General features: G+C 37.1%; 1 protein-coding gene across 4 annotated transcripts in view; it reads left to right on the top strand.

Annotated features, from left to right (window-relative positions):
* Positions 1–14,839, top strand: part of PTPRR (protein tyrosine phosphatase, receptor type R) — a 274,286-nt gene that overhangs the window by 125,106 nt on the left and 134,341 nt on the right. Inside the window, exon 1 of one of the 4 annotated variants that reach the window (XM_027542559.1) lies at positions 8,816–8,932. The exons of the other annotated variants lie outside the window; for them this stretch is intronic. The gene's annotated coding sequence lies outside the window, so the exon portion shown is untranslated. Of the gene's footprint in view, positions 1–8,815; positions 8,933–14,839 lie in introns of those variants that run through there. 4 annotated transcript variants of the gene reach the window in all.

Below are 14,839 nucleotides of genomic sequence, written 5' to 3'. Positions count from 1 at the left end.
ATACACATTTATATGTTTATAGGAAAAGTCCAGTACTGAGAAAGGAACTGATAACGCAGAAGATGGAAGAGGAAAAAAATTCTCAAGAACACAGCAGGGGATGAGAGCATAAGTGGAGGGATTTGCCTTTGGAGCAGGAAAGGACTGCGGGGGACGGAGATGGAGCCTTAGTGACCATCGGATGTCCAGCGTATCCAGTGCTTGGCATATGTTAGAGGGTCAGTAAATACTTACTGAGTGAACCAAGTAAACATCCGCCCTAAGACTGGGAAACCAAATGGGCAGCAGACGCAAAGACAAAGTGGAGAGAAAGAAAGCAAAGAGGACATGACACGTTCATAGTCCTTCATCAGTTATTGCTTATTTTATAGTATGTTCTTTATGATTCAGGTTAGACAACTTAGCCAAAAATTTTAAGAATTAAACTAAAATTTTTAAAAGTGGAGACTCAGCCTATGTAGTGTTTAGCTACTTTAGTTCTTAGTGTACTTAGTGCCTAGTATGATCCCCTAACAATGTGAATTCTCAAATGCAAGAGGTGTGTTCTACCTCAGTAATTCATTTCCAGATGCGTGGCAAGAGCCTAACAAATTTGTTGTTCTGCATGCAGTTTCCCTTAGTTTTCATGATTGTCTTCAGCACTGATAAAATTACAGATCATATTGAACAAAAACATATTCATAAATCACATAACCATTTTTACTTTGGAGGTACAAATTGGCACTTCATAAGATCTAATTCATAGTCACAGAGTCAATGTTTTTCACAAGCCTAAGAAAACTGTCATAAAAAAATCTGTATACTCTGATGAGGTTCAAATAAACATATTTTTATTGTGCCTATGTCGGGATGTTCAGATGAACTAGAAGACAGATCATTTGTAATTACAATTTTTCTAAACACATTTTGAAATACAGGACTCAATAAAATATTTTTGGATATTTGTTGTTTAGCAGTTGCCATCCTCAAAATACATGGCAACCAGCAGTAGTCAAAAACAACACTATAAAGAAAGCACATCAAATAAGATACATTTAGTACTTCAGATTTTTGTTTTCTTTTTATATTAGGAATGATTCTTTTGATGTTAATAAATCATGATACTTTGTCAGTGCATTCGGAGTAAAGGAAATAGTAAATTTTGAGGTTCTCATTTTAGTTCTCTAATTTAACATAATGCAAACAAATTATATATACACTCTAATGAAGTGTATGGATAATAAATGATGTGGCTATATTTTTACCATATGATAAAAACAAAATTGAAAAATAATATAGTCAGAAGAATTCTGATGAGTTAATCACAAATATCAGGCTTCCCTCATAGCACAGTTGGTAAAGAAATCTGCTTGCAATGCAGGAAACCTGGGTTCGATCCCTGGGTTGGGAAGATCCCCTGGAGAAGGAAACAGCTACCCACTCCAGTATTCTTGCCTGAAGAATCCTATGGACAGAGGAACCTGGCAGGCTACAGTCCATGGAATTGCAAGAGTTGGATACAACTTGGCAACTAAACTTACCACCAATCACAAATGAGAATTTAGTCTCATACATTCAGTGGATGAGAATTTAGTTGAATTTATTCTGGAGTTACTGTGAAATTTTCATTTGTGGTCTGTTAGAAAATCATCAAAGATTTATCTCATCTCTTATTATTCTGTTGGAAGCTATTCCAACATACTGATTATTTGCTTGAACTTTCTAGAGACTTTGAGTAGTTCATTATAATAGTTGTCATATTTAGAAACAATTTCAGCCTGGAAAATAAGTTTAATTTAATTTATATATTTGGGGAGTGTAACAAAAGAACCCCTGAGGAAATATCACTTAAACTGAGATCCAAATGATGAAAAAGAGTGAAGTAATTGAAAAGTGACAGAGAATTGCATGTTGGAGTTTGTGGCAAAGCAAAAATGTCTGAAGAAACCTGTATTGCCCTCGCCTTACCAGCACAGTGATAAGACCTGCATTATAACAGTGATAACAGAGATTACGGATATTGTACTTGCTGCTTGCCCCACCTTACACCTAAACTCTGACTACCACCTTAACTCCAATTTCTTCAGTTCTCCCACTTTCATATTTACTGAGACTCCCCAGAAGACATCAACGTTTTCTCATAAGTACAGTTCTTTTGGTTTTGCATAACACATGCAGGACAGATGTCTGCTGCCCTCACTCCTGGGGTCATCTGCTCTGGGGTTTCCTGGGCCTCCAAGTAGCCATAGCTGTTGGCAGTGGTGATATCTGCCTGTGTCTATATCGGGACTTCCTCTACTGATGCTGATGCCATTGATAGCTGCACTGAGGACGCTGTTGTCGGATTGCTACTGATACTTAAGGCCCCGTGTCTCTTGACTGAGGATGCGTGTGACCTGATTCGCTACATGAGCCCTCCGTGGGCTGAAGCTCTGTTCTGTGTGACACCAAAGGAAGGGGATTTCTATACTGCCTCTCTTCTACCATGCTTGTGTGTTCCTTGGTAATGTATGTGCCCAAAATGATGTTCTGTTTTGTTGTTGTTCAGTCACTAAGTCGTGTCTGACTCTTTGTGACTCCATGGACTGCAGCACACCAGGCTTCCCTGTCCTTCACCATCTCCCAGAGCTTCCTCAGACTCATGTCCATTGAGTCAGTGATTCCATCCAACCATTTCATTTTTTCAAGCTTAATTTCCCCAGAGTTCTGGAACAAGTCTGCCTAAATTCTTCTCTCCTCCTCTTTCATTTCACCCAAGTCCATTGCCCTTAAATCCCTCTCTTGAGACCCAACCCCCCTTCCCCAACTAAATGTTTTTTTTTTTCCCAAGAAGCTTCTTAAGCTCTCATGTAAATAAAGAAGACACACAGTTATTTCTAACTCTTCAGTTTTCTCATTAAGCCAGATTTTCCTGAATCCTCAGATGCACACATCATTATTTGAAGCTGTGGTTCCTCTCATGTTAGTTCTATATTTTTGGCAACTAAGTTCCTTGACCAACATCTTCTAGAAAAGATTTTTCAATAATATGATTACATGTGGATTTTTAAAATTACATGTGTGCTCCCAGAATCCTCATTTGGTGCCTATGAAGTGATCTAAAGACAATATATCTGGTTAAATTAGTCACCCTCTCCTCCCTCATCTCTCCACTTTTAAATCTTTCATTAGTAAGGAAATGTGATTATCTTGTGAGATATTAGAGGAGTTAGTATGTGTATAAAACCCAGTATAAACTATAATCTTAATAAGAGATATAGCAAGAAAGTTAACAAAGAGACAAATCATCATTTTCCATAAGCAGAATTGATCTACCTTTGCTTGAGTCCTGTAGAACAGCCCCATGACATAATAATAGAACAACTGAGGTTAGAGTAGGAGGAAGTCCTGGCTATGAGCTCTGATTCTGCTACTTTTTGTTCATCATTTAAGTTTTTTGAATTTTAGTATCCTTACCTGTGAAATAAAGACAAAAATATCTGCTCAGCTTAAAAATAGCAAAGTAATTAATAGTAATATTTATTGAATGCCTACTGGGTTCCAGACAACATGATAATCATAGAAGCTTTATCTCAATTGGTCCCCTTAACATCCCTCTAGGATGGGTACATGGAACATAAAACGCTGCATATGAATGTTTATAGCAACTTTATTCATATTTGCCAAAACTTGGAAGCTAACTTGGAAGATATCCTTCAGTGGGTGAATGGATAAATGAAATTTGGTACATCCAGACAATTAAATACCATTTAAGCCTCCCCTAAATATAATTGCCGGCAATGCAGGAGACCCTGGTTCGATTCCTGGATCGGGAAGATCCCCTAGAGAAGCGATAGGCTACCCACTCTAGTATTCTTGGGCCTCCCTGGTAGCTCAGATGGTAAAGAATGAGCCTGCAATTTGGGAGATCTGGTATCAATCCCTGGGTTGGGAAGATCCCCTGAAGGAGGGCATGGAACCCATTCCAGTGTTCTTGCCTGGAGAATCCTCATGGACAGAGCAGCCTCCATGGGGTCACAAAGAGTCAGACACAACTGAGCGACTAAGCACACACACACAGCACAGTGCTAAAAGGAAATAAACCAGCAAGTCACGAAGAGACATGGAGGAAATTTAAATTCATATTACTAAATGAAATAAGCCAATCTGAAAAGGCTACAGACTATGATTCTAACTATATGAGATTCTGGAAAACGAAAAATATGGAGACAGTAAAAAGATCAGTGGTTAGGAATATGATAAGGATGAATGGATGAAGAACAGAGGATTTTTATAGCAGGAAAAATACTCTGTGATACTATAATAGTGATTTCATGTCATTATTCATTTGTCAAAACTCATAGAATGTACAACACCAAGAATGAACCCTAATGTAAACTATGGACTTTAGATGATAGTGATGTGTCAGTGACCTGACTGACCTGCCTCCTGAGAAATCTGTATACAGGTCACGAAGCAACAGTTAAAACTGGACGTGGAACAACAGACTGGTTCCAAAGTACATCAAGGCTGTATTTATCACCCTGCTTATTTAACTTACATGCAGAGTACATCATGCAAAATGCCAGTCTGGATGAAGCACAAGCTGGAATCAAGATTACCAGGAGAAATATCAATAATCTCAAATACACAGGTGACACCACCCTTATGGCAGAAAGTGAAGAAGAACTAAAGAGGCTCTTGATGAAAGTGAAAGAGGAGAGTGAAAAAGTTGGCATAAAACTCAACATTCAGAAAACTAAGATCATGGCATCTGGTTCCATCACTTCATGGCAAATAGATGCGGAAACAATGGAAACAGTAACAGACTTTATTTTAGGGGGACTCCAAAATCATTTCAGATGGTGACTGCAGCCATGAAATTAAAAGACGCTTGTTCCTTGGAAGAAAAGGTATGATCAAACTAGACAGCATATTTAAAAGCAGAGATATTACTTTGCCAACAAAGGTCCATCTAGTCAAAGCTGTGGTTTTTCCAGTAGTCATGTATGGATGCGAGAGTTGGACTATAAAGAAAGCTGAGCCACAAAAAATTGATACTTTTGAACTGTTGTGTTGGAGAAGATTCTTGAGAGTCCCTTGGACTGCTAGGAGATCCAACCAGTCAGTCCTAAAGGAAATCAGTCCTGAATATTCACTGGAAAGACTGATGCTGAAGCTGAAACTCCAATACTTTGGCCACTTGATGGGAAGAACCGACTCATTGGAAAAGACCCTGATCCTGGGAAAGATTGAAGGCTGGAGGAGAAGGGGAAGAAGGGGAAGACAGAGGATGAGATGGTTGGATGGTATCACCAACTCTATGGAAATGAGTTTGAGCAAGCTCCAGGAGTTGGTAATGGACAGGGAAGCCTGGCGTGCTGCAGTCCATGGGGTCTCAAAGAGTCAGACACAGCTGAGCGACTGAACTGAACTGAACTGATGTGGTCAATGTAGGTTTATCAGTTGACAATCAGTGTACTATTCTGGGGTTCATGTTCGGGGGAGAAATGTTTTTAATTGGGGAAGCTAGGGATGTGTGTGGGAGTAGGAGATATATGGAAAATCTTCACCCCAATTTTGCTATGAACCTAAAGCTGCTCTGAAAAATAGTCTTAAAAGTACTGACCTTGATAGTAGTTAAGTCACTACAGCAAAGTCTTCTGGTTATTAAGTGGAAGAGCTATGCTTCAGATTCAGACCCTCTAACTCTGAATTGCTGTACTTATCTGGTGTGCTGTGCTGAATACGAGATAATGTTCAAATGTACATGAATGATATTAACTCTGAAATCCCTGTGGTTTTTTTCCTCTGAGATATGTGGCTGAAGCTAGTCATTTCTCAAAAAGAGCAACTGCATTTTCTGTAACCGTCACTGATGTCATTTCCCAACTACACATGGTGATTTTATATTTTAAAAATCTTGGGGATTAAGGATTTCAGTGGGTTCAGGGGAGGGAAGGCCTATTAAAAAATCTTGGGAATTAGTGCAACATTATAACTTTTTTGTTCAAAAACCATTATTCACAATTATTTTAATGTCTTTGTATCACTTTACAAATCTTAACGTACTTACGTAGTTCTAAAACATACATACTTTGCATTTAGGGCTTCCCTGGTGGCTCAATGGTAAAGAATCCACCTCCAATGCTAGAGATGCGGGTTCGATCCCTGGGTCAGGAAGATCTCCTGAAGAAGGAAATGGCAACCCATTCCGGTATTGTTGTCTGTGAAATCCCTTGGACAGGAGCCTGGTCCTTGGGTCCATGGGGTTGCAAAGGAGTTGAACATGACTTAATGACTAAACAACAAGAACATTTTGCATTTATGCTTATCTAATCTTAAATTATGAATCCGCTTTATTCATTCAAAAGATATTTATTGAGCTTCTGCCATAAGCTAGGCATTGTCTAGACTGTATGGTTAATCAGGAAGCAAAATAGCTATCTTGATTAATATTTCCTAGTTGGGAGAGAGTATTATATATCAATGATGAAAAGTGTTGCAAAATAAAAAGTAAGACAGGATAAGGAGGCACAAGTAACAGGCAAGATGATATTTTAAAATAGTCTGATTTAGGGAAAGCATCTCTGAAAAGGTAGTGTTTGAGTAGAGACCTAAGTAAAATGAGGGTGTGAGTCCTACATATATCTCAGGAAAAGAGTTTCTAACAGTGAGACAACAATGCAAAAGCTGTGAGCGGAGGAGGAGTTCTCTGTGTTGGGAGATCAGCAAGGAGATAAGAATGTCTAGGGTAAGATAAAAGGAAGAGTAGTAGAAGACGGTAGCTGGGGTGGAACAGATGGGGATGGAGGAGGGGAGGAAGGTTGCTATTAGGGAGATCAAGAAGGAACTCTAGACGGTTTTTATTTTTCCTCACAAATTTTTGGATGTATAATTGAAAAACTGCACTGCATAAGTTTAAGGTGTGCAACATGATAATTTGACTTACATACATCATTAAATGCTTGCCATAAGTTTAGTGAACACCCATCATTTCATATAGGTACAAAGTGAAAGAAATAGGGAAAAAATGTCTTCCTTGCAATGAGAACTAAGATTTACTCTCTTAACTTTTGCATATAACATACAACACTGTTAATTATGTTCACTATGTTGTATATTACACCCCTATATTATCTTATAACTGGAAGTTGGTACCTTTTTACTACCTTTATTGAATTCCCCCTCCCCCTGCCCTCACCTCTGATAACCGCAAACTCAATCTCTTTTTTCATGAGTTTATTTGTTTTTTAAGTGTAGTTGACCAACAACACTATGACAGTTTGTGGTACACAGTATAGTGAAAATCGCTCAATTGTGTCCAACTTTTGCGACCCCATGAATTGCTAGAGGCATCAGAGGGCAGACACACAAACCATAATCACGGAAAACTAGTCAATCTAATCACACGGACCACAGCCTTGTCTAACTAAATGAAACTAAGCCATGCCATGTGGGGCCACCCAAGACGGGCGGGTCGTGGTGGAGAGGTCTGACAGAATGTGGTCCACTGGAGAAGGGAATGGCAAACCACTTCAGTATTCTTGCCTCAAGAACCCAATGAAGACAAATTAGAAAGACACAAAAGAGGGTGAGCTAATGATGCAGAAACTAGAAAGAGAATTATGCAATAATTACCTCCCATCGAGGTACCATAATATATTTATCCTTTTGAAGTGTTCATTTAAGTTGCTTCTGATTTTTTACTATAATACTGCAAAGAGGGCTTCGCCGGTGGCTCAGCAATAAAGTATCTGCCTGCAATGCAGGAGTTCCAAGAGACACAGGTTCACTCTCTGGGTTGCAAAGATCCCCTGAAGCAGAAAATGGCAACCCATTCCATTATTCTTGCCTGGAAAATCCCACGGACAGAGGAGCCTGAGGGCCCTACTCCATGGGGTTGCAAAGAGTTAAACACAACTGAGGGCACACACACACATACTGCAAAGAAAATCTTTGTGTCTGTTTCTTTTTTATTCATGGAAATCATTTCCTTAAGATAAATATGCAGGGAGGGAATTACTGGATCAAAGATCATGAGCATTTTTAAGAACCCTGATGGTGCCCCATTGCTTTAAAAAATCAATTTCCTGTTCTACTCATAATGTATAAATGGTTAAGATTTATTTCAATCTTGCTTGCATTATCTTGTGGCCATAGCTCATGGAATCCCCATACTGTTGCAACAGCATTTTTTCTAACAAACTGTTAGCTTCTTAAAGACAGAGATCATACCTTAAAATTATCTTCATTCCCTCCTATTTTTTAAACCAAATATTTCACTTATAAGAATAAAAACAATCATTTATCTGATATCCCTCTGCATAAAGGTCTGCATGTGGTATAATGGGAAAAAATAATCAGTTATGGAATCAGACCAACCTATATTTGAACACCACATTCATTACTTGGTTTTTTTTTTTAAATCACTTTAATTTCCCTATCAATTAAAAGATTAATAACAATGCCTGGTCTCTAAGTCCTGGTGAGAGCTGAAATGAGATATCTATGAAGTCCCTCACACAAGTAGGAAATTTTACAGAAAACAGTGGAACTTTTAGAAGAACTTTCTCATGAAAATACCTTGTGAACATATATATATTTTTTAAGGGCAGAAAAAAATAAAAACCTTCATATAGCTTGTCTGTAGTCCGTAGAGTTCTCATATTATAGTTTTGCTAAGGGTCATGAAAAAAAAATCCCTATGCATTTCATTCTTATAAACTGTTGAAACAGAAAGCACCTGAGGTATCTCTTGGGAATGTACAGGCTGCTACAGTAGGCCTGGGATCTGCAATGTCTCGAAATAGCGCCAGGCAGTTACCTCCAGGTGACTAAATGGGGCTTCCTCTCAGTACACCAGGTTAGAAAGCTTTGTGATTAGTCCGGCTCTCCGAGGTGAGGAAATAACACAAAGAGGAGTACAAATGGAAACCGAACTTAACACAGCATCAGGCCGATTTCCAAACAGGTAAGAGAATCTTTTGTGACACTAACAGTGCTAGGTTAAGAGGTTGAATATTGAGATTTCTGTCTGTAGCTGTTCTTGTGCGTGCATATGAGTGAGTCAGCAGAGAATCTTTGTGATACCTAGGGAAATAGCTTTAGCCTCAAAGTTTGAAATTAAAAGAAAATCCTATGCAATTATTCAATATCTCTCAACAGTAAATACCTTACCACCATTACAAGAAGTTTCTTATAAAAAATTTGTATCCAGACCAACAAGGACCTACTGTATAGCACAGGGAACTCTGCTCAGTGTTGTGTGGCAGCCTGGATGGGAGGAGAATTTGGGGGAGAATGGATACATGTATATGTATGGCTAAGTCCCTTTGGTGTCCACCTGAAACTCACAATGTTGTTAAATATCAAATAAAAAGTTAAAAAAATTATTAAGCTAAAAGCCTTTTCCCCAGTTTTAGAAAATATTCTATGGGAAATACATATTTTCTTTATATGAAGTGATATAGAAAATAAAGATGTGTGTTTCCCCCAAAATATTGTGTCTATAATAAAAAGAATGGAATTACAAATACATCCACTTGGAAAATTTTCATAAAAGGTATTGAGTGGGGCAGCTATTTCCTTGGTTTTGCTTGGTGTAGTTCCCACACTGGGGAAAAAGATGACCCCTTGCATTTATGGTAACTAGAAAAGGAAAGGCGAGCTTACAGTGGGTTTAGTCACTAAATCTAGACACGTTATCATACTGCATTCTGGGGACCCTGCCTTTGTGTGCAGACTTCATGAAAAGACTAGTCAGTATCTTCCATTGTAATCGGATGTGGGGGACCAATAAACGACAGTTGGTGACAGGAGATATCCTCTGTCTAATTCCCAACCGGGACCTCAGCTTTGTTGTTTTCTACCAGTAAACCAAGAACCTTATTATGAAAGCCGGGCTGTCCTCATAAGAATTAGGGCTCTCATTAAAAATTATGTATGAATTCATTAGCTAATCTGTACAGAAAGTGCTATCCTCAGGTGAAAAGACTCACAAAATATTTAGTTCACTTAAGTTTATTTCAAAAAAATATGTATCACGTTCCCATTGTATTCTAAGCATTGTACAAAGTTCTGGGTGTACAAGGATTAAAAATAAGAATTTATGTTGAATGTTTAAAGATAATAGAGTGATTTTGGTGTTGGTACAAAATTATGGATTATTCTGATTTTATCTGTGGTCTGTGATGATGAATAACAATGTCAGAAAACAGTACATCTGGTGTTTCCATCCATCTTAATCATAAAATTGGATTAACTTCCTGTCTGATTCAATGTTGCAGAAAACAATCATCAAGACGCCCCAAATATATCGTTTGATTCAAGAAATCAACCTTTATTTGCCACAAAATATAGGGCTGTCAGATTTTTTTAAAGTATGTTTCTAGCGTGAAACATGAGGAGATTATAATGCCGAACGATGGTTTGGCAATCATTTCAAAGAAGGATTTAGGGTTTAGCAGCAAGATTTTAGATTAAAGAGAAATAAAAGTTTTTAGTGATTTTCTTTTAATGTCTTTTAATACGAGGAGGATAACATGTTTAAATCTGCCATTTAATAGAAATTAAAGCTTTAAAGGAGACATGGCTTCTTAATTCTGCACACCAAAATATTGTTCCCTACAGCTTCCACAGTCTTAAATTTATATTTTAAATTGCTAGCGTGAATTATCCAGTTGATAATTGATGCTAGATTGTGTTGTATGAAATATAGAAATCAGCCGTTTCTATATTTAGCTGTAACAAGGAGGAATTAGATATATATAGTTTCCTTTGTTTTTCTGAACAATCCATGTACTTCTATCTAGCAATTTAATAATTAGTTCAGAGATATAGCAATCCTAATAAATATCATGACCCCAATTATGCTTAAAGGAAAAAAAAAGGAGTATCACTAAGAAGATTGAGAAGTAATAACAGGATGAAATTGGCACAGTCATGCTGTGCATTAAAGTTATGCTGCAGACAACATCACTCAGAACCTTTATTTTCCAGAAATGAGATGATTCTCAGCATTCTAATCACCAAAATAACACATTGTGGGAAATTATATGCTTATTATTTTGCCATCTCCTTCCACAGATGATAAAAAAACCACAAGAACACTGAGTAAAACTTATTCCACCTTCTCTCTTTATTCATTTTTAGTTATGCAGAAAATTATTACTTCCCACTGTGTCAGAAAAATCAAGATTCCCGAGAATAAAAGTTTTGAAAGAACACTAAATCATAGATTTTTTATTTGCATCCCAGAACACATGCCAATAAACCTCGCTTTATTTTACCATACTTCTTGGGAAATTGGGTGGTTCACCAGAATAGTGAAAAACAGAATCCTGTTACAGTCATTGAAGTGAAACATAAACTACTTCATGGAGGGAATGGAAATAAAAGTAAATTTATAACATCCTTCCAGGGATGTTAGACCACAAACCACCCTGTTGATCAGACTGATATTTCAGAGCCTGTGTGGTCCTCCCTGCCACTCACAGCTCAAGATTTCACGTGTGAAAAAAGTCAAAAGTCCCCAAAGAATATATTCCTGTTGATTGCACATAAGCCCATAAAAGTAAAAGGGGACAGTCTCCCTATTTAACCCACAGATGGATAAAGCACCCGGGGTCTATAACGATTGATAGTTTCTTCATTTTTTAAGATAATATTTATATGCTTGATGGCTTGGGAAGCATCACTTTCTGACTGGGAAGCAAAGTGCTTGAAGAGTTAAAGGATTATTACTTTGCCTGGAATGTCTATTTCCAAGCATCCCTAAATGCCACTTAGAAATCAGCCTGATCACAATTCTTACTGCATTCAGTGGTCAGATGTCTCCTCCGTCTTTTCAGAAAAGCTGCGTGAATGGAGCGGTCATGGCTGTGATGATTAGAGTTCATCCTGACGGGGTTGAATGTAGAAACCTGAATTAGTCTGACCTCATTTTTCAGGCAACATTCGTCTGAGCATTGGGCTTTTGTCTGTAGAGTTTCTGCCTGGCCTTGATTCTAGCCATTTTCCATTCAAGCTTTTGGTTACTGTGCCTGCCTGTAGCATAAGAGATGCTGAAGGACAGGGAGAAGAAGTAACAACAGAGGGGAGATTGAAAGACAACACAGGAATAAGAATAATGGAGAAGAAATAATAATCAGTACAAGGTAGAAAACATTATCAGGGGAGTTGAATATGGAAATTTCTGTTGACTGGAGCATATAATAATGAGACTTGAAAATTCTGTTAAAAGCAAGTAACTTGCTATTATATTTGTTTACTGTACTCAGAGTAATATCTATTTGTGGATAAATCGTGATTTTTCTCCTGTCTCCAAAGAACTTTGTGTTAAAACTGTATTTTCTTCTATCTTACCCATAGATGTGTCTGTGACTTTACGAGACAGCAAAAGAGACACTGATGTATAGAACAGTCTTATGGACTCTGTTGCAGAGGGAGAGGGTGGGAAGATTTGGGAGAATGGCATTGAAACATGTATAATATCATGTATGAAACGAGTTGCCAGTCCAGGTTCGATGCACGATACTGGATGCTTGGGGCTAGTGCACTGGGACGACCCAGAGGGATGGTATGGGGAGGGAGGAGGGAGGAGAGTTCAGGATGGGGAACACATTGTATACCTGTGGTGGATTCATTTTGATATTTGGCAAAACTAATACAATTTGTAAAGTTTAAAAATAAAATAAAATTAAAAAAAAAAGAAATAGGTCATAAACCTGACCACAACAACAACAACAAAAAAATATTGTTAAGAATTTGCTGAATGACAAAAAAAAAATTTTTTTTTCTAAGTCTAAACAGACACCAAGTCACAAAGTATAGGAATGATAGTATCATAAAAGTATATGAAGTGTTATTTTGTGATTTTTGGAAGCCTCATCTCCTCCATTGACTCAGAAAAGTCAAGACCTTCACCATTTCATGATTTTTTAAAATAGCTTATTATAAAGATTGGGGCTTCCTCCAAATTAAATAGAATTTAAAGTTTTAAGAACAATGTATTAAAATTCTGGAGGGTTCAGGATGGGGAACACATGTATACCTGTGGCAGATTCATTTTGATATTTGGCAAAACTAATACAATTATGTAAAGTTTAAAAATAAAACAAAATGTAAAAAAAAAATTCTTAACTTTATTGCTAAATTATAGGAGGCTTTTTTTTTCTTTTGGCCACAAGGAATATGAAATGAAGGATCTTAGTTCCCCAATAAGTAATTGAACCTGCGCCCCCTTCAGTGAAAGCTCAGAGTCTTAACCACTGGACAATCAGGGAAATTCCAATAGAAGAGTCTTTAAAGGCAAAAGAAAAGATTTTTTTACAAGAATTTTATTAGAGGATGTGAAAAGGAACACTAAGTAAGAGATAATATTAAAATAGAAAAGGGTGATTAATGAAATGAAGAAAAAATTGGTTGTAAAAAGCTTTTCAAATGAGTAGGATAGAGATTCCAATCTAAATCACTAGATTTGACTGTTTCAATATTAATATTTAATTTGTAGTAGTAGAGAGAGAAACAAGAAAAGGATCATGAATATGAATTTGATTCAGTAGCTATAAGGAGTCTTTTATACAATTTGGATCTGAGTTGATGGTTCACACAACCATGGTTAGAGTGGAGTAGGGAGCGAATGAAAGTAGTGATTCTGAAATCAAAGAACCCTTCTTAAAATGTGCTATTTTAACCTTAAACCTCATGCATGTATTCTTCCAAAATTATGTCACTTTTGCAAAACCAAATTATTTGACCATTGCTTTTTCCTCTGACCTAGATTTCCTAATTGAGTTTTGGCCAAAGTCCTTTGATTGTTAAATCAGTAAATGTAAGCACTGGAAATCCAATCAGGCCACTTCTTAGTATATTAATATTATTACTGTTCCAGGAAATAAGTAGAAGAACTTCATTTAGTCAACAGATTTGCTCCTCATCCATGTGCTGAGTATCCAGAGTAGATCACTTCGTTGTTTTTAACATTGATGTACAGTCAATCCATATTTTTAAGCAAAGTTTATGGAGCACATTTTATCTATCAGTTTTAGCTGTTTTATGTTTGATAACAGGTGATCTTCAAAAGCCCTGTGAAAAGTATGCCATTAACAATCGATTTGACAGATGAGGAAACTGAGGCTCAGAGAGAGTTAGTAATTTGACCAAGGTCACTCAGCCCAGGATATATCAAAGTCTGTCTTACTAACCATGCTCTTAACTATTATATTATACTGTGGCAAAGTTTTCTTATTTGGTATTTGCTTACCTGTGTGCAACTTCCAAACTCACAATTATTTTAAGTCATATTCATTCTCTCTAGCTATTAGAAAACCGAGTACTCCAGAGCTTTTAAATGTGTGAGAACGTAATTCGAGAAGCTCTTGAATATCTCCCTGGTCCACAAGGTCTTTCCTTTCTAAATAAGAATTTAGATACATTTTCTCACTCTCTACCAATTTTCATTTAGCTCCTTCATGAATTGCTTTAACTAATTAGCTAATCAGATGTTTTAGCAGCCCATAGCTCTAACAGAGTCTAGGATGTGAGAAACTCATGAAGCTGGCACTGTAATTGTTTTCAAAATCTCACAAAACATTACTCTGCCTAAAAGTAGCATTGGCATGTCATGTGTTAAAAGAGGTAGCTCATCACAGTGTAGAGATCTTAATAAGAAAGATTAAGTCACATGATGCATGATTGCTGTAGTATAAAGGTCAAAATTCTTACCACCTGAAGGGAAAAGATTTTTCTATTTACCATCTTGTCTTCTTTGTTCTCAAAAAGAAACTGGCCTTGGTGTTTTGCCTGTTTTTTTCAGTATCCAATCATATCTTAACATCCCAGCTTCCCTACCAAAGTCTCAGTATACACTCATAACACA

This window comes from Bos indicus x Bos taurus, chromosome 5 (genome assembly GCF_003369695.1).
Source record: "Bos indicus x Bos taurus breed Angus x Brahman F1 hybrid chromosome 5, Bos_hybrid_MaternalHap_v2.0, whole genome shotgun sequence".
Taxonomy (NCBI): domain Eukaryota; kingdom Metazoa; phylum Chordata; class Mammalia; order Artiodactyla; family Bovidae; genus Bos; species Bos indicus x Bos taurus.
This window is presented reverse-complemented; position numbering and strand designations above follow the sequence as displayed.